Here is a 21368-nt window from a genome sequence, read left to right as displayed (position 1 = left end):
AGGAATTTAATGACTTCATGGTGTATTCAACTTTCACTTCCGATTTCTGTGCTCATACACATAAAAAACTAAGAATATATCTCTCATTCCTCCATGAGAAAAGAGTCACCCAGAGTTCTGAGCTTTGAGAATTATACTCTGAAACAAATATTCTTTTTCTACACATCTACCATCTTTAAGAAAAAAACTGAGCAGAAAGTAGAGGAGAGAGGACTGTAGTATAACAAGTTCTCTTAGGCTTTGGTGGATGGGGTGGGGAGGAAAGTGAATGGGGCAAAGACAAATAACTGATTTGCTAGAAATTATAGATGCCCTGTAAAACTCCTTAGAGTATCAAAGAATCAGGCTATGAAAATTGAAAAAAGATCAAACTGCAACTGTCAAATAAAAACTGTCAAAAATGGTAACAAAAATGGAAATAATATCCATTAAACTATAAACTGAACACTGAAGTTTTCACCACCATTACAGTAGAAAAAGAGGTAAAACAAGGGAAATCTACTCATCCAATGTATCCTTGTGGCAATACTTAAAATTGAATAGAAAAAAAATACTTTTAAATAGAGCAAGGGAAAGATAAAAATGTTCCAAAAGTTCAGAGCTAACCTCTGAAAAAAAAATTTTTTTACTGCAGAATCCAAAAGAAAATTTCAGAAAACAACTTCGTATCCTCATTTTAACCAAAGAAAGATGGCTTCTATGAAAAGGAAACAGGATGGAATAAAGAAGTTTCCAGGCAGATTAAAAAGGCAATAGGGTAAAAGGAAAAGAAGAAAAGATATTATTTTTAAAAAAAGATTACAAAGAAACTAAAAACAGAATAGAAGAATTGATACTGAATACAATAAGTTTATACATTATTTAATTATTATTTCTATAGATCTCACAGGGAAAAATAAAAAGGAAAACATGATAGAGAAGTGAAAACACAGAGATTAGGCAGTTAACATACAGTTAATCAGTGTTGTAGAGGAGAGTCCAGAGAAATTGAACAGAAACTGTGGAGGACGGTAAAGGCTGGCGTCATACAGCCAGAACCCGCAGGGGTTAAGAAGCTTGAGATAGTTAACCACAAGCTTCAGCTGAATGTGGCTGTAACTTTTGCAGAAGAAATATTCATCATTTAGATAGCCTGGGAACAGAGCATTTATGCCTGCAGTTTTTCCCGGAGTCTGTAAAACGTCCTTGAACTTTATCCAACTAACACTTATAAAATAAACACGGAGACCATGTTCAGGGCCATTGTCTCTCCATCAGAGGACGATGTCCCACCTGGTCCCCACTTTTCCTTAAATTGTCTGTGTCTTTCTTAATCTCCCATCACCCCTCCGCTCAGGGATCTCCTCCCCCTGCTGGTTGCAGCAAGAAACAGTAGTAAAAAGTATACTTGAAGAAAATTTTCCAAAGCTCAGAAAGAGGAATCACGTGGCACTGGGAAAAAGTAAATGAAAAAGACATAAATCTTAACACGTCTGACATACTTTTAACTAGCAAATAACAAAAAAATTCTGCAAGATTCCAGGCAAGATTAAAAATGCTTACCTACAAAAAAATTTTAAATATACTAGTTTTGGTGATATTATCAACTAAGAATTTTCCATCATCTTTCCTCCAAAAGAATGTCAATTTTGACAATCACCCAGGAACACAAGAGTCCTTTCGGAGGTCCAGCGAAAAAGTTCTAACACAGTTGGAGCAAAAACAAATTTTGAGATGAGATGCAAAGGGTAAGAGGATAGTTTCACTTACCTGCCCACAATGTTCAGTATCGAGGCCTTCTCAGCCCACAGTTTCTCCCACAGGGGAAAGTGAGAGTGTGTGAGTGAGCACCTGCCTTCGCCAGGTGTGCAGGATGATGCCAAAGTGACAAGTGACCCACTTCTTTCACACTCCATTCAGAACCCTGAGACAGGAACTGCAATCACTCAGGGGCAGTGAATGGCTAGATCAAAATGACAGGTGAGGACTCAGATCAGAATGTACCAAAGAAGCATAGATCCTACAAATATATCACTTAACAGACTCCATCAGGAAGACCGCCCATGAGCTGCTGAGTCACCTCATCTGTGAATTCCCCGAACTGACCCGCTGGTACCCCCAATGCTCCACAAGCACAATATACACACACATTCCTGTCCCATGGCTGGCTCACTATGTGTCCCCACATGTGAGGAGAGTGAGAGTGAGCCTTTGCAGGGTTCTAGTGAGCACGGCAGAAACCTGGCGTGACTCCACAGGGGTGAAAGAAAATACACAAATCCAAGCATTCAGCACCACCCTAGGGAAAGTAATGAGGAAACTGCCAGCACATGGCCGGGCTTTTCAGGATTGACAAAAGGCATACAGTCTGAAGAATTCCTTCATAAGAGGGTGTTCCCTTGTATGTGGAGAAGGTGTATCATAGGAAAAAAAACAAACAAACTGAGAAAACCTCAGAATTGTAAACAAGGCTGAAGGAAAGTGTCTCTCTCTCCAAGCCAGTCAGTAAAGACTGGAGGAGGTAGCTGCTTCTTCAAATAGGAAGACAGCAGTGCAAGACTTCAAGGAGCAGAAAAAAGAAGGACATGTGACACCACAAAATGAAAACAAGAATTTTCCAGTAACTGCCCCCCCAAAAATAAAGATCTGTGGTTTTCATGATAGAGAATGCAAAATAGTTGTTTTAAGGGAGTCCAGTGAGCTATAAGAAAACAAAAAAATAATTTAACAAAATCAGGAAAATAATACAAAAACAAAATAAAAAATTTAACAAAGAAAAATCATAAAAAGGGAACTAACCAGAAATTCTGGAGCTGAAGAATACAATGAATAAAATAAAATAAAATAAACCATAATAGTGAGCATGAACAGTGAACTTGATGAAGCAAAAAGAATCTGTGAAGTAGAAGACAGATCATTTGAAATTATCTAATCAGAAGAGAAAAAAGCAAAAAAAGATTTTAAAAAAGTGGAAAAAGCCTATGTGAACTAAGGAATACTATAGGGAGAGACAATCTATGCATTATGAGAATCCCAGAAGAGGAAGAGAAGGTGAAATAAACACAAAGCTTATTTAAAGAAATCATGGTTTGAGATCATCTCAAATCTAGGGAGTGATATGAATATACAAGTTCATGAAGCTCATAAGTCCTCCCAGATTCTCAATTCAAAATGATCTTCTTTAAGACATTTTACAATAAAACTACTTAAAATCAAAGGCAAAGAGAAAAAAAGTCTCACATACAAGAAGATTCCCAGAAACCTTCCAGGCCAGGAAAGAGTAGGATATATTAAAATTGCTGAAAGATAAAACTTCCAGCCAAAAATACTTTACCCAGCAAAGCTGTCCTTTAGAGATGAAGGAGAAAGAAAGACCCAATGAACAAAAGGTGAGGGAGTTCATCACCATGAGATTTACCTTACAACAAACACTAAGAGAAGTTCTTCAAACTGAAATGAAATGATGCTAATGAATAAGAGGAAAACATATGAAAATATAAAAATAAGTATATATAGTCAAATTCAGAAACTCTTATACTGTAATATAGTAGTGTATTAATTACTTAACCCTAGTTTAACAGTTAAAGAACGTAAGTTTTAAAAATAACTGTAGCTAAAATAATTTGTTAATGGATATACAAAATAAAATGAGATAAATTGTGACACTGAAAATATAAAACGTAGCCCTGGCCAGGTGACTCGGTTGGAGCATCACCCCATGCACCAGAAGGCTGCCAGATCAATTCCCGGTCAGAACACACACCTGAGCTGCAGGGCCGACCTCCCAGTGGGAAGCAACCTACTGATGTTTCTCTCTCACATCCATGCTTCTCTCTCTCTTTTTTCCTCTCTCTCTCTCCCCTCCCCTCCCACCCCCTATCCTCTCTCTCCCTAAAATCAATAAACATATTCTTGGATAAGGATTTAAAAAATAAAAGGTGGGCAGCAGGAGTAAAAGGGTAAAGTTTTTATGTGGTATCAAAGGTAAGTTTTATTAGCTTAAAATATATGTATGTTTTATGAAAGCCTCATTATAACCACAGGGCAAAAGCCTACAACAGACACACAAAAGTAAAAGAGAAGGGAATCAAAGCATACTACCACAGATAATCAATAATTCACAAGGGAAGACAGCAAGAGAGGAAGAAAGGAACAGGAACTATAAAACAGCCAGAAAACCATAATGGCATTGGTAAGTCCTTACCTATCAACAGTTACTTTAAATGTAAGTGGGTTAAGTTCTTTAATCAAAAAATATAGAGTAGCTGAATAGATCAAAAAAACATGACCCAAACACTGCCTACAAGAGAGTCGCTTCAGTTTTAAGGACAAACATAGGCTCAAACTGAAAGCATGGAAAAAGTTATTCTATAAAAATGAAAATCAAAAAAAGGCAGAATAGCTATATTTATATCAGGCAAAATAGACTTTAAATCAAAAACAAAAGACAACAAAATTCATTATATAATGATAAAGCGGTCAATTCTTCAATATGAAGTAATAACTGTAAATGTATATGTACCTAGCATAGGAGCTTCTAAAACTGTTAAGCAAATACTAACAGACCTGAATGGAGAAATACAAAACCAATATGCAAAGACAGTTCAGCATCTACAAGTCAATTGATGTGATATACAATAACAAAATAAAGATATACAAAAAAGCATTTGACAAAAATATCTCACTTTTATTAAAATGAAATCATCACTAAGTAAAATACATAAATCCAAGAGTCCTCATAAATTAAAACAAAAATGTCACAACTAAACAAATTACAAATACTTGAAACAATGAGAGGCATAATTATCATTTTCCATATTAATTTTTTAAATATCAAAGGAAAAAGATACAATGAAAGTTATGCCATTCTAGCTAATAAAGTATATTAGAAACCTACAGCAATGAAAACCTTCAACCAGTATTATGATACTAGCTCCAGATTAGTTGCCAAAAATATATATGCTAAATATGTACACTACAAAATTTTCACATAAGAAAATGTGATGTTTCAAATCACTAAAGAAGGTGTAGGTTAATCACAAGTTATTAATTCCTAATTAAGAAAATTAGCATACACATGTCTAGCAAGCACTCAGGTCACAAGGAGAGAAGCAAAGTTCCAAAGGTGAGCCTCCAAATTGAGCCAGACAAAACCGTTTGAAATTAAACAGCTCGTTGACACTGCCAGTGGAACCATGAATACGCACACGTGCATCGACTGTGTCTGCATTTACTAATCACCCTTTCCTTCCTTCCCTGCCCTTCCTTCGCCACTCTCTATGCCTCACACTATATCAGAAAAGAGGAAATGATCACAGTGTCCCCACAAATTGTGCCCCCAAAAGTAACCAAAATCGTATAGCAAGGGGAGTAAAAATCTATTTTAAAAAATCTTTCTCTTTTAATCAGTTATCTTTCCTGTGTGTTGAAAGAATGGAAGAAATGCCAAGCTAGACTCAAAGATCCTGTATTATGTGTGTACACACACACACACACACATATAAAGAGGCTCAGTGTATACTTTGTGGAACTGGCTCACTAGATTCAAATTTTAATCCTGTTGTTTACTAATTGTTTGACCATAGACAGACTATTTAGTTCCACTAAGCCAATCTAAAACGGGGGTGATAATACCTAACCTCATAGGTTACTATGTGGATTAAGTGAGATAATCCTTATGAAATCTAGTTTTGCAGCCAAAGTAATACCTCAGGGTGTACCTAAGATATACTCAGAGGTTATTTTCAAACAAACAAACAATGTAAAACTGCCTTGAACCTCCCGTAAGACTACACAAGAGAAAGAGAGTTCATCGTGTTCTCTTCAAATAGCCCTGCTCGCCAGCATCCCTGCCAAAGGGCAATGTAGCCCGCAAAATGAACGTTAGGGTTTATCCTCCATAGCAAGGGAGCCACCAGAGCTCCCTGGGACAAGCCAAAATGCCATCGTGTGAGTGGCCTTTCCTGAGGAAGTAAACTGAAACTAAGACCGCATCTAGTTTAAGCCGCTGCATGCCGCCACACACCTTGCTGGTATAAATCTTTCAGGTAACAACCCAGTTAAGATTTGGAGGGAAAACAAGACTCCACAGAGGACCTACCATCATTCTCACCAACCCTCCTAAAAGTCAAATTTAAAAGTTTCCTTAACATTATCTACTTTCTTTGGGTATTCCCAATACTCAAACTCATTGATTCATTCTTTCCCACTTGAACCCAAAATGAAGTGTAAGGATTAGCTATTATTTTAAAACAACTCCAGGAAAACTGTTGTTAAGGCAAATTTGCAGAAACTGCTTGATACAATCTACTAAAGTTGAACATATCCCTACTATGTCCCACCTATTTCACTCCCCGGTATATGCCCAATAGACATGGGTACATGTGAATAAAAAAAATCTACAAAAACTGCATATAGCAGCATTATTTGTAACAGCTCCAAACTGTAAATAACCCAAATTTCCATTAACTATAGAATGAACTCATAAACTGTGATATAGAAAATATATAATGGAATATTATATAGCAATGAAAAGAACCAAACAACTATTACATTCAACAATATAGATGAATATCATAATGTTGACTGAATTATCAGTCATAAAAATGCATCACAAAGGAATCCATTTGTAAAAGTTTGACAAGTGGTTAAATGATATTACCATTTCAGGGTTAGTGAATGGAAGAAGGTATGAGGGAGATCTCTGGGATATTGATAATTTTAAATTTCTTGATCTGGCTGGAAGTTACATGGATATGTTCATTATATGAAAATTCATCATGTTGAACACATAATTGCTATATTTTCTATATTCCTATTAAATATAATAGCTTGTATAAATATAAGTTTTTAAAGGATCAGCAAAGGTTAAAATGATGATGATGATGATGACAATGATGAAGTCCTTTCTCCAAACTTGGGCAATGGTTACCAGCCTTCTTGTATAAAAGTTCAATCCTGTTTAATGGACATTATGATTCAAAGTTCTGGTTTTAGGAAACAATTTACCTGGCAGTGCACCTAGCCCAAGTCACTGCGAGATTTGGGCAAAGAGACCCTCTTTTGCACAGTGACTGAGTACATGGAGGCAGAAGGGGACACAACGTGGGCTGTTGTCAGCACCTGGATAAGTAGATAGAACTTTTCTGAAGTTTGATAAGGTTTTAGTCACTCTTTCTGAGAAGAGCCAGTTTTGCCATCTCTCCAGGGGACAAAGGGAGGATCCTAGAAGAAGTATGTCACTCTGGGAGGGTGAGTCTCCAAGAAAATGGATGTAATTACACTAAAGAGGAGACTAGGTTTTCCACAAAAGAAATCTTGATCTGATACCTTAATGCTAGAACTTCTTTGAAAAAGTAATCAGTGATTCAGTTGGGATGGCAGTTCATTCCTTCATTGTATAAGTTTTTATTAAGTACATTTTATGTGTTAGGCATGTGTTAGATGCAGCAATACAATGATAAACAGGAGAGACACAAAAACCTGCCCTCAAATGGGGCTACAGTACAGCAAGAAAAACAGATAAATCAGCCAAAACTTTCAAGTGTACAGATAAGAACACATGGGGAAAATACCAAAACTAGTTTATAGCAGGAGTTAGCAGAGTGTTCCAGGGCATTCTGCCAATAGCAGAGAATGGTCTTGGCATCTCAGATAAGTGGGAGGGAGCTCAAGGAGAGACAAAGCTGAGGAAGAGCACAGCCAAATGTTCCTGGATGAGCAGCACGAATGGGCCACACATGTGGAATAACCACAGCACAGGAAGGCCAAGGAGGGGGTTCGCCAACAGAGTGCCAATCAACCCAGGAGAGGCAGGCATTCTGACAACCCCTCTTGAATCACCTTAATATCCAAAGTTTGTGTCATTTTAAGGGGAAAAAACTGCAGCAAACATGTGTGTGTTAATATTTTCTCTGAATAAAATTTCCTTCTGGGACATTTGAGTCTATGCTAATGCTAGAAAATTTTCAGCAACTTAACAGAATGACTAAGTGAAGGCATGAGCCCAGGAAGCCATAATATCTAGGTGAGATCAGCACACTTAATAGCACAATGGATCAAGAGCGAAAAGTCCCCTTCATCATATTTACATGGAATTTCCCACCTACACCACAATTATACTCTATATCCTATTAATAGTAAAGGTGGACAAATAATGTGATCCACAGTCTTAGCTACTCAACAAATCTTTATTGCATATCATCATGTGCCAAGGTTCTGGAGAGAACAGAGTAGATGTAAAGACAAAGATGCCGACAACAGGCAACTTAAAAAAGTGAAAACAAGCATGCACTTTGGAACCCAATAACCTGATGTTTAAATCCTGACTCGAATTTTTACAAATTCAGTGGCCTTGGGTTAGTTACTTAACTCCCCTTAGCCCGATTCCCATTGTGTAATGATAAAACACTACCCTGGAGTGTTTTGCAGGATTAAATGAAATAATGTGTGCAAAGCACTTAGGAGAAGTTTTATGCCAGAGTGTAGTGGTTCAGAAAAAGCTGGTCCTCCAGGCTCTGGTCCACTCCATTTCTCTTTGCAGCGACTCACTCCCTCACTAGGATTTGAAAGCACAGACAGGGACACCATAGTTTGGCAGCCATCTGCATTCCCTGCCCCTGCAATCAGCTGCCCCTTGGCCACCACTTATGTGAAGTGCAACCTGCTTTGAAGGAGAGACACATATCTTAGCTAATGACCATTTGGACAGGAAATTCCATCAGGATCCAGATGCCCTGATCGTGATCTATAAAAGGGAAGGGCGTGATTCCTTTATCCCACAAAATCTTTACTCAGTGGGAAACAGTGTGAGCAGAGGGAGGCTAAATTAAGGTTCCCTAATGTGCTGGGCCAGGTACCTCTTGCCCAAGTCAAAGGGCAGTACAATTTGGAAGGAAATGCTGTAGGAGTATAAGAATGTTTAAGAAACCGTCTTTCTAGCAGACTCTTTCACTTGTTGTGTTTCTACAACAATCTGTCTCCTTATAGCTATTTTATGGTAGTGCTACTCATGTTCTTTCCTTTTTCTTGTTTGAAACTCACTCTGAATCCCTTAATAAGTCTAAGGTCTTGAGGTAGTTGCTCATTGCTCTGTATATCCCCCAATATTCTTTGGATAACAGAAGTAAAATCTAACCTAAACTGTGTTCACTGTGGTTGCTATCAGTCAGTGTGTGGATTTAAATAAATATTTCAGCTTCTGTTAATTACACTTTATATAATGATAATTTTAGAGGTGGGAAAAGTTTTAGAATGCTAAGACTAAGTCCATGAAATAATACCCACAAACTTGTAAGCTAAAATCAATGTCTGCCAAGACTAATAGGTTCTTACCTATCTTTATGGCTACATAATTGTCTAAAATATATGTATTCAAATTAACAACAAAAACAAATTTTTAAACAGCCAATGTAATGGCCATATATAGATATAGCCGTGACTCACACAAAATAATCCTCTGACTAATCAGGAAATAGTCAGAAGAAGAGCAAGAATCCCCTACACAAAAGTCAGAGGTTAGAATACTCTGTGCTCAGCAATGATAACCCACGTCCTGAGTCATGGCTATCCAGGTTGAGGGTCCTGGCATTCCAGGGAAGTATGCAAAGCTTGGTACAACCTGCCCGAACCAAGGTTGCCTCCAGGGCCGGGGCAGTAAGGTCAGTGAGTTGCAAAGTCAAAAGGAAAGACAAAAGGCCGTGGCCTTCTACTGGGTTGCATTGTTATGCCGACCGCTCAATAAGGGTGTTCTCATCGGTTCTCCCAGTTCCACGTATGACTTGCTCTCCTCACTGATTTGCTGCAGGGCTCATCTCCAAAATACAGATGCTAACCTGTTGAAATACTCCCAAGGTTGAGAGCTTAAATATATGTGAAAGATGAGTAAGTGCACCTGGGGCTCCGAGGACTAATGCCATAAAACTGTCATTATTCCCCACCAAACGCTATTTCACCCACTCACTTGATGTGCATCTGTGGCTCGTTCGCACTGCATATGGCTGTGGACAGAAAATGCCTCATTTTAAAACCAGCACAGTGGGTCTGGAAGAGGCTTCTGCTGCAGTGTTGGCTTCTTTTTAGTTTTAGCTCCAAACCTTGTCACCCTAACATAAGGACGCAGAACAAGCCTCCATGAGGGCTCAGAAAGTTCCAAATCTGTGGCTGATTTACTAATGTGTGGCTTGAACACACTACTTGAAAGTATTATTTAAAAATCTAAAATGTCAAAAGCATCTATTCTATATCTCTGCTACCTTTAGACATGGCCATATTTTCAACCAACCAAAGGAAAGTCTATCCTAGATGAAGACGACTTCAGGACAAGAGTCCTTTGCCCTCAAGAGGGGCTCCCTCAGTCTCTCCCAGGAGCCCTCCTAATTAGTTAACACTCTTGTCAGGAATTACTTAGATTCTCAACACAATGCACACTGCCCTTCAATCTGTCTGCTTCTCTCCTGAGCACTGAGAACATGGGGTGCTGTGCCCCCATCTGCTCTATCTTTAACAATTTGCAATACAGAGCAACTAATTATTAGTTTCTGCTTCCCTTTACTGTTCTTGGCTGAATATTATTTCATTAATGCACTCAATGAGAACTTAGAGAATAAATTTCTAAAACACTAAAAGGAATTAAAAGAACAGAAAAAAATGTCATCCCTATTTCAAGCTTAGAAAGTTCACAGGGGAAGAACATTAAAAATGTAAATAACAATATAAAAGAGACTGTAGTTAAGTTCTGAAACACATAGTTTAAACAAGTACCATAAGCACTAAGGCAGAAGAAACAACTGTAGATGGGGTGGGGGTGGGCAGCAACACAGGGGTTGGAAGCAAGCCCCATAGAGGAGTTGGAGGTGTGTGAGCTGGGTGAAAGGTCTGTCAGAGCAAGGGTCTCTGACCTTATTTTGTATGATGGGCCCTTTGTAAGCTCGAAGTCTCCACAACCTCCTCACGACATTTTTAAATACACAAAATAAAATATATTGGATCACAGAGGAGATCAATTATAGCCATTTCTTCTATAATGCCTTGAAAACATGAATTTGTCCCAATGTCATTGATATATTAGGAAATGATTTGGGATTCACACAGATATTGTGTTTGCTTGTGCATCATTCCACCCACAAAAAGCACTTGGTGAATGCACAATCAGTACCTCTGAACCTAGCCACATAGGAGTACACAAAACGCACAGACACGCACACCCCAAACTTCTACCAACTCCCCCAGTTCACCACAGATGTTGTCAGCTGTACCCATCACTCCTGCTGCTCTGTGTTGGGAACCGCCCTGCCTAGTTTCAGAAACTGTAACCCCCCATGGCTAAGGCTGAGTAAAAAGACCTTGGGACCATAAGCCACTTAGGAGAGGAAGCTTATCTCCCTGGCAGGAACACCATCTCTGCCTACTTCACCCTGCCTGGCCCCCAGTGCCTGATCAGTTAGACAATGACAGGTTTAAGATTCCTCAAGGGAAGGACGACCTAAGACGGGCAGGGTTGCAAAGAGGCCCTCAGGGAAGGACTTGGGGGCTATAGAAAAAGAAGGGAATGGACCCTTTCGACTTGGCTTTGACATAACCTGAGTCCTCATTCTGTCTGCAAGAAGTCTCCTAATCTTTTGGCTGCCTTACTTCCCCTCCCTGACTTAAGCCTTAAACAATGCTGGAGGTGGGTGCGGCCCTGTGCTGGAAAGGGTGGGTTCCTAGGGGAGATCAGGCTTAAGAAAGAAAGCATAAAATCCTGTGGAACCTGCTTTGCTAATACCTTTAATTTAAATGATAAGGGTCCAAGGATGAAACGAGTTTGTTTCCCCAAAGTTTTATGGTCCTTTAGCCATCTGACCCTGGCTCTAAATAGGCCCTCAGAGTTCTTTGAATGTTATCTGATTATTACTGCCTGACAATGATTGATGAGCTTTCTATATCCGCCCTGTATTCCTATGCAAATTAAGGCAATAAAAGCCTGTCAAGGCAAGGGTCAGGCACTCTCCCCTTGAGAGAGTGGCTGTGCCATCGCTTTTTCTCCACAGGATTTCTGTAGTCCGTGTGAATTTGTCCATTGCTGCCACAACACACGGATCCCTTGGGCCGGAATCCGCATCACTACTGCTACAACTTTCCATCTGACTTCAAACCACCCCATTTCACAGTAACTCACAAGGCTTGACCATAGCACATTTCAGGTATTTTTCAAGGTGAGGTACCACTTTTATTCTAATACCTATGAATTTATGTATTTCTTTTTTTTTTTGTAGGTAGATGAGGCTACTTTATTCAATGACTGATCCATTAATTGCCAAGGCTACTGTGTACAGGTAAGAGAGGTGGAGCTTTATTGCTTGATCTGTTCCTCCTCGGACAGAGTTTTGATGACTTCCTCCTTCTTGGCCTGGAGCCACTCTTTCCAGCGCTTTTGAGCTTCCTTGGTCTTAGACCTGCGGGCCTCAGCCTGGTCAGCCAGAAGCTTCTTGCGAGCCTTGTCCACCTTCAGCTTGTGGATGTGTTCCATGAGAATCCGCTTGCTTTGAACACGTTACCCTTCACTTTTAGGTCCAGGCTGTGGTACATGTGGCCGTCAATCTTCTTAGATTCAGGGTATCTTCTGAGCAGTTGGTGAAGAATTCTCATCCTCCTCATCCAAGTCACTTTCTCAGGCATTCGAGCAATTCGAGCATTGGCAGTACCCTTACCTATGCCCAGATGCCCGGCCTTCCTGCAGACCAAGGTGTTCTTCTGGCATCGAGCCCGGGAATGGACAGTCACAGGCTTCTGGATGATGAGCCCATCTTTGAGCAGCTTCTGAATCTGCTGACGGGAGTTGGCGTTGGCGATTTCATTGGTCTCATTGGGCTCCAACAAGACCTTCTTTTTGCCACAGCAGAGGACACTGGAGGCAAACCCCTTCTGAGGCCTGAGCACACTCATGGCTACATGTTGCTGCCGCAGTGGCAAAAGGTGAATTTATGTATTTCTTAAACACAACGTATAACCGTATAATGTGCTACCATTTTATCATAAAAAGACAGAAGCCTAACGAAAGTGTTTTATTGACAACATTTTTGAGTGTTATGCCTCAAACTCTATGTTTCCCATGAGCCCTGTGCCTTTCATAGTGTGATTTTGCATAGCAAAGTGATTTTAGGAACATGTACATTGCAACAGAGTAGAACTGACTGTATAGTTAAAACATTTTCAAAACAAATTTGTAAAATAGTAATACATATGCTTTTTTAATCAACACATTAAATTATAAGGCCCAGTAATTTGCCAAATAAACTACCATAATTTAAACATATGCACACAAATGACATGTAGAGATATCTGTAACTGTAATATGACATGAGAATACTGTGATTTCATTCATGAAAAAGCCACAGATAGGTACTACTAACAGTCCTGTGGTTTGCTACCAGTTGATAACTGAAAAAAATGTTAAATTTCAGTAACACATTCACAATAATAATGACACAATTTTCTCCATCCAGTTTCACTGATACCCTAAATCTCATCTTTAGTCCCCAGGTAAAGAACCCCTGTTATAGACAGAGCAGAGGGTGAGGAGCATTTCTATCAAGAAATTGAAGTAGGCAAGAGCACTATGTGATGGGAATGGTCTAGCTGAAACCCATCATGATGGAGAAGAGAAGGGGAGAAGGAAGAAGAGAAAAGAGAGAGCATATGAAAATGCAGTGTGGGCCAATATCCAGTCCAGATAAGACTCCCTCGTGACTTTTACGTGTCAGAGAGTTATGCCACCAGGGTCACCCTTCCTGCCCTAGTTGGGTATCGTGTATCAGTATCAAATCACTGCCTCACACTCACGTCACCAACCACCACAGTCATAACTGGACGCGGTCTTGCCTTTCCAACATGAATTTGCCCATATGCTTTTTCTTCCCCAAGTGTAATAGAATAGAAAGATCGCTTTAAATTTTTCTGTTGCCTAAACATCAATTTTATCTTCTTGAAGACTTGGTTATATAAACATGTCCTATATCCATCATGAAAAGACAAATTTGAATACCTCACATGCAATCCCAGTTGATTAATAGTGCCCTATTAATAACTGTTTCCAACCTGATAACAACCCACCACAGTCCAGCTCTCAGTGAACCCACCTAATAATTATTACCTTTCAATTTTAGAACTAACAGCATTAACTTGCTCATCTTCTCAGGTTGTGGGGAGGTGGATAGAATAGTTATTATAAATCACATTACAGATCTCAGGCAAGATTTATTGCAAGTATTTCAGCAACTACAGGGTAATGTCATTAAGCATCAAAATATCTGAACCATCACCTGCTCTGAATCTATGCCAGGCCCTGTCACTGGGTTTACACAAGACATGTCTTCTCAGTCCCCACCTGCAGAGTCCTTGATCTCTCTCCCATGTGGATTCCTGTTTTAGGAGGCACATGACCAGGACACCAAAGCTGCTGCCCCAGAGAGCCGCTGAGCTAACCAAGCTGGGATGGTGGAAAGAATTCTGAAGGAGAGGGACCTGATTCTTTGCAAACTTGTATGTGACTTGTCCTGCTTTAGTTTCTAGTGATTCTGATACTTCCCAAATAAGCATAGAGAAAAAAGGGGGAATTGATAAAACTCTGGACTCCGTTTGTTTCTATTAGAGCTGTTCAGCTTCTGTCTGCCTTATATCTGTGTATTCCATGTGACTTTAAAAATTAATTCCACTTAAAACCAAAATAAAAGGTTAAACACCACTAAACAAGATGACCTTCAAGGTCCCTTCCAGTCCCAGCATTTTAGAGCAAGCTACACAAAGGGCCTGTTCATACAGCATAAGTAGACATCCATGTTTATGTGATAAGAAATCAAAGATGCCTATCACAAATTCCCTCTTTTCCATGCTCCTCATAATCTGCATCTCCAAACCTAGGGGGACAAAGATGCTATTTGTAAATCATTAACTGATAGAATTAAGATGCTAAACCATCTGGGGGGTGGGGAGTTACTGTATTTTTTCCCAATACCATTTATCATCCTTAAACTCCCTCCCCCCCACAATCACCACACTGTTGTCCATGTCCATGAGTCCTTTTTCCTTTTTGCTCAATCCCTCCACCCGCCAGAGCTGTCAGCATGTTCTCTATCTATGAGTCTGTCTCTATTTTGCTTATTAGTTCAGTTTGTTCAGAGCTTCCACATATGAATGAGATCATATGGTACTTGTCTTTCTCTGACTGGCTTATTTCACTCAGCACAATGTTCTCCAGGTCCATCCATGCTATTGCAGAGGGTTAAATTTCCTTCTTTTTTTACAACCAAGTAGTATTCTGTTGTGTATATGTACCATAGTGGTTTTATCCACTCATGTACTGATGGACACTTGGGCTGCTTCCAGACCTTGGCAATTGTAAATAGCACTGCAATGAACATAGGGGAGCTTATATTCTTTCAAATTAGTGTTTCAGGTTTCTTCAGATAAATTCCCAGAAGTGGAATTGCTGGGTCAGGGGATTAATATCCAAAATTTATAAAGAACTTGTAAAACTCAACACCAAAAAAACCAAACAATCCAATCAAAAAATTGGCAAAGGACCTGAATAGACATTTCTCCAAAAAGGACATACACATGGCCAATAGAAATATAAAAAGATGCTCAATGTCACTAATCACCAGAGAGATGCAAATTAAAACCACAGTGAGATAACATCTCACACCTGTCAGAATAGCTATCATCAATAAATCAACAAACAACAAGTGCTGGCAAGGATGTAAAGAAAGGGGGACCCTTTTGCACTGTTTTTGGGAATGCAGATTGGTGCAGCTAATCAAATGGAATTTCAACTCCTTAACAGTTAAGGAGTTACATTTATACAGTCCTAAAATTACACTGGGCCCTTTGAAGGTAACCGGAGGCTGATGTGGCCCCTGGTGAAAATTAGTTTGACACTCCTGCAATAATGTAAAAATAAACAGAAGCCAGCCATTCTAAATATTATCAACTTGAATCAGGGGAATAATTTACTATAAATATGTTTTGTTGTATGGCCATCCGGAGAAATAGCAGTGTACACTCTCTTTGATAACTCACAAAAAGTTCACATTCTTCAGGGTGGAAATCTAGCATATGCTTCACTGTTTCCATAGAATGCATTTCACGTATTTCAGAGAGCCTAATGACTTCCTGAGTTGCACTCCTCCACAACACAGCTTGGCAGCAAGCTGCCTTGATAGAATCTTATATTGGTTTACAAATTGGAACATTGAGAACCTTGGTCTTCAGAGCAGCCTTGCATATAACATTCAAGTACAATCAAGTGAACTCCTTGTTCCATACAAAAATCTCATCCTCTCATCTCCTTTTATGTTCTCCCAAAGTATCTCCATAATGGATTGATACTGCTGATGATGCATGACCTGTTTTCCTTGCATTTTTCTTCTCTTTATTTCCTTCTCTGTATGCTAATTTCACATTTAACCCCACAGCCCCTACAATGGCCATAACCATCTGAAATAGGATTTCCAGATAAAATACAGGATGCCCAGTTAACTTAGAATTTCATATAAATGATGAATGATTTTTAGTGTAAGTATGTGCTATTTTAATTTGCAAATTCTGGTAACTCTATACCTATGTAAAAATTCACTATCCATACTTTTCTTCTTCCACAGGAATAAAACATTGTTCTAAAAAGTTGTAAAACAATATGCTAACTGCTTAAAATATAAATTTTATAGGTCAGTGGTTTCCATGAGCTGGGAGTATGAAGAAATGTTGGCTACAAAGGAATGTTGGGAGTGATCCAACTATTCAAATGTCTTGATTTTGGTGGTGTTTACATGACTCTGCACTTGTTATAATTTATAAAACTGTACAATAAAAAGAGTAAATTTTACTGTAACTAAATAACATCTAAGTAAATCTGACTTTAAAAAGTAGAAAATATATGTGTACTACTCAATTTCAGATGGACGTTACACATTTCCTATATCACTTTATTTCATCCAAGGTATCACCAGAGTAAACCTCCTACAACAGCTATTTCAGTTTTTTTTAATTCTTTTTAAGCGCACAATTCCAGTATCACATCCCTCTCTGAACACAGATTTGTTCATTCATGCAATTTGCATCTAACATTAACTGGATCTACTCCAGATTCTAGAAATACAAAGAAGAAAATAGAGTTCCTACCAAAAAAAAAAAAAAAAATCACTCACTGGCTAATAGACAAAAAGACATGAATTTAACTTTTTAAAAAAGACATACAGTTAAAAATTGTATAATTACAAGATAGAGGAATAGCAACCACAAAACTCTCTTTGATAACTCAGGAAAAATTCAAAATGCTTGAGCTCAGTCTTTAAAGTAGGGAGTTATACAGTTAGATAGAGGAGAACAAGTACCCAGGGAAAAGAAGCAGAAGAGAGCTGAGCAGGTGGGTCAGCACAATTGATGAAAGCCCTTGTCATTCAGCTGCTGTCACAACTCTTGCTTGTTGTAACACAAACTGACTCCAACTAGCTGAAACAGAAAAAGTGCACTCTGCTGAAAGGTCATGCTGGTTCACAGAATCAACGGAAGGCTAAAGCACCAAATATAGAAAATAGGCACAAACAAACCCAGGGTACTCTGGGTGTCAAGGAGCAAAAAACACAGGAGCCATCCTGTAGCAGGAATAATGACTGGGATGCTGCTACTGCCACCACTGAAAATCAGTGGATACTACCACGGACACCACGAATCAACTCAGCAGTTCCTTGACATTGACCCACTTGATACAGATTCAGTCTCCAGCAGGAGACCCTGATTGGCTGAGCCTGGGGCCCATGACTTTACCCACCCCCTGGCTGTCTGAGGCAGAGAGAGGTAAGAACAGCCTCCTTCCAAGGCTGTACACAACAAACCGCCCAAACTTGGTAAGGGGGTTGAATCTGGGTATGCAAAAAAAATGACACCTGTCAAAGTAACTCTACTCTCCTTAGCACAGTTAGTGTCCTGAGCTTCTAATAATGGGACATGACTGACATGGCTAACCCTGTTTCCCACAGCTGGAAAGAAAAGCTCTTCCCCTTCTCCAACTTGGTAGTCTCGTACCATCACACTTATAGGACGTCACATTTAGACTGAATGATATTCTTTGTGCATCTTTGGCTTGTCTTTCCAACCTGGTATGCTCTTTTTGAAGGTAGACATTTCATGGTAGTCATCTGTCTTTCAGTTCTCCCGTGCGCTCAGCACAGGCCTTCCACAAAGGAGCTGCCTGATGCACGTCTGTGTTCCACATGGATGTGTTCCAAGGCAACTCAGCATGTGCAGTTGGAAATGTGCCACTTTCATTTGGCAGGATCAAGTCTCTTCCAAATCAGACCTTTTTATTTCAGCTCACAGGAGATCCTTGCCCTAAAAGCCTTGAACTAAACCTCAGTAGGACAGATTATAAACCAGCCCAAACCACCAAAGATTATATCGATGTCATGTGGCTTTGGAGCTGCCTAAGAGCTGGCACAAAGCATGGCTGAGGCTGCCAGTGAGCTCTTTGAAAAAAGCCAAACAGGGATTCAGGCCCTCAGAGCTATGCTCAGGGGATCTCTGCTTACCGTGTCTTTTTTGACATTGCGTGAAGCAAAGAGTCTGAATTATCAGTTGTTTGACAAGCTAAATAAAAGAACGCATGGTGCATCACATTATTTTTTTTCCTAATCTAGAGGGAAAACACAATGTGTTTTACTTGGCTCAGGAAGAAAAGGGATTATACTTCTGGAGAGGATAGTTTTACTACCCCACATAAATGCAGAAATATTTAAAGAGGTTATAATGGGAATTTTATCTCCAGCCTCAGATGTTCGCCTTGTACAATAGTTTCTCCTTTCCACCGTGATTAGCACATGGGGAGGCTTCAATCCTCCCACCTCTCCAGGAAATCACAATAGCTTTCTTTCCTAAGTTATTGAAGAGAAAGAGAACAGAACACAGCTCCATTATGTCCCTTCACAAAGCAATTACATCATTTTTTAAAAAGCAAACAAGTATCTCAAAGATACCCTCATTTGCAGCCCAGTTCAGGCTTTGACCAAGTAAAGTTTGCAGAGGAAGGTAACTAAGTGGAGCTTTATAAATATTCCTGATAAGTAGTACGATGTAAAGTTACAAAGTTCAGAGAAAAGTTGAAACAATCCAATTGTGTGCAAAAACAAATGAAAATAATATAGACAAGGAAATTGTCCTCAGAAAGGCACATAAACACATAAATATCAGTCTTTGTTCTCCTGTACAAAATAGAAAGAAGAAAGAATATTTCCCTAGTCTTATACACTTCTGTGAGTTTTTATTTGGTAGTTCTGTTACCACCTAGTTCATAAGTCAACATGAAAGTGCTCTCCAGGGCAGTGATTTTCAACGTTTTTTATCTTGTGGCACATAAACTAATTACTAAAATTCTGTGGCTCACCAAAAAACATATTTTTTGCCAATCTGACAAAAATAGGTATAATTTTGATTCATTCACACTGGACAGCTATTGCTGTGTGGGCTGCTGTCATACTTTTATTTGATAGTCTAAGGGAAAAGAGCTCAGTGTCCCTGACTAAATCGTCAGGCATTGCATGTTTTAAACATTCTTGTGGCACACCGATTGAAAATCACTGGTCTAGAGAACCGTTTCATGTTATCAACAAGTATACCGTAGAGCACCATGCTGGCTGAAAGGAAGGCAAAACTGCAAAAAACCGGGGTTCCCTTTTCATTATGACTGACCATCCAGTGAATCAGAGCAACATCTTAAAACTGTTCTGAATAGGGGAGAACCAAGATGGCGGAGTAGGTAGACACACTGCGCCTCCTCGCACAACCAGAACCGACAGAGAATCGAACAGCAAGGGGGACCAACACCAAGAAAATAGAAAATAAACATTCATCCAGACTGGTAGGAGGGGCGGAGACAGGCACCGGGGTGGAGAGGACTCGCGTGGCTGTGGCGGGACTGAGACTGGCGGAGTGTGGGACAAATGGCGCAGGCAGTCCGAGCACTAGCAGACCCTGCGGTCCCACATTTGCACAGATAAACCCAGAGGGCCGGACTCAGAGTGGCGGAGAGTGGGGCAGGCAGAGTGGCGGATAGCACATTGCGGCACCACATTCGCCCTCAGATAAACCGGACGAACGGCGGGCAGAGAAGCAGACCGCTGCGCAACCCAGGGCTCCAGCTCGGGGAAATAAAGCCTCAAACCTCTGATTGAAAGCGCCCCTGGGGGTTGGGGCGGCAGCAGGAGAGACTCCCAGCCTCACAGGAGAGGTTGTTGGAGAGACCCACAGGGGCCTAGAGTGTGCACAGGCCCACTTACTCGGGAACCAGCACCAGAGGGGCCCAGTTTGATTGTGGGTAGCGGAGTGAAAGACTGAAATCCGGAGGAGAGTGAAGCGGGCGCCATTGCTCCCTCTCGGCCCCGCCCCCACGTACAGCATCACTGCGCAGCGACCAGCATTACCCCGCCCCGGTGAACACCTAAGGCTCCGCCCCTTAAAGTAACAGACGCGCCAAGACAAACAAACAAAAAAAATGGCCCAAATGACAGAACACTTCAAAGCTCCAGAAAAAATACAACTAAGCGACGAAGAGATAGCCAACCTATCGGATGCACAGTTCAAAGCACTGGTTATCAATATGCTCACAGACTTGGTTGAATCTATTCAAAAAACAGATGAAAAAATGAAGCCTATGCTAAGAGAAACAAAGGAAAATGTTCAGGGAACCAATAGTGATGAGAAGGAAACTGGGACTCAAATCAATGGTATGGACCAGAAGGAAGAAACAAACATTCAACCAGAAAAGAATGAAGAAACAAGAACTTGGAAAAATGAGGAGAGGCTTAGGAACCTCCAGGACACCTTGAAACGTTCCAACATCCGAATTATAGGGGTGCCAGAAGGAGAAGAGGAAGAACAAAAAATTGAAAACTTATTTGAACAAATAATGGAGAACTTCCCCGATCTGGCAAAGGAAATAGACTTCCGGGAAGTCCAGGAAGCTCAGAGAGTCCCAAAGAAGCTGGACCCAAGGAGGAACACAACAAGACACATCATAATTACATTACCCAAGATTAAACGCAAGGACCTACGTCCAAGATTACTGTATCCAGCAAAGCTATCATTTAGAATGGAAGGGAGGATAAAGTGCTTCTCAGATAAGGTCAAGTTGAAGAGGCTCATCATCACCAAGCCCTTATTATATGAAATGTTAAAGGGAGTTACCTAAGAAAAAGATCAAAAATAGGAACAGTAAAAATGATAGCAAACTCACAGTTATTAACGACCACACATAAAACAAAAACGAGAGCAAACTAGGCAAACAACTAGAACATGAGGGTTGTCAATAAGGGAGTGGGAGGGGGAGAGGGGGGGAAAGGTACAGAGAATAAGTAGCATAG

At 40.0% G+C, this 21368-nt stretch overlaps 1 protein-coding gene and 1 pseudogene across 5 annotated transcripts in view; both read right to left on the bottom strand.

Annotated features, from left to right (window-relative positions):
- PDE4D (phosphodiesterase 4D) overlaps window positions 1-21368 on the bottom strand; it is a 1245374-nt gene that overhangs the window by 1116213 nt on the left and 107793 nt on the right. The window lies entirely within an intron of this gene.
- On the bottom strand, window positions 1949-19735 carry LOC128779483 (large ribosomal subunit protein eL19-like; annotated as a pseudogene).

The sequence above is a fragment of the Desmodus rotundus genome, chromosome 1 (genome assembly GCF_022682495.2).
Source record: "Desmodus rotundus isolate HL8 chromosome 1, HLdesRot8A.1, whole genome shotgun sequence".
In the NCBI taxonomy this organism is placed as follows: domain Eukaryota; kingdom Metazoa; phylum Chordata; class Mammalia; order Chiroptera; family Phyllostomidae; genus Desmodus; species Desmodus rotundus.
Note: the sequence above shows the minus strand (reverse complement) of the source record. Positions and strands in the feature narration are given on the sequence as shown.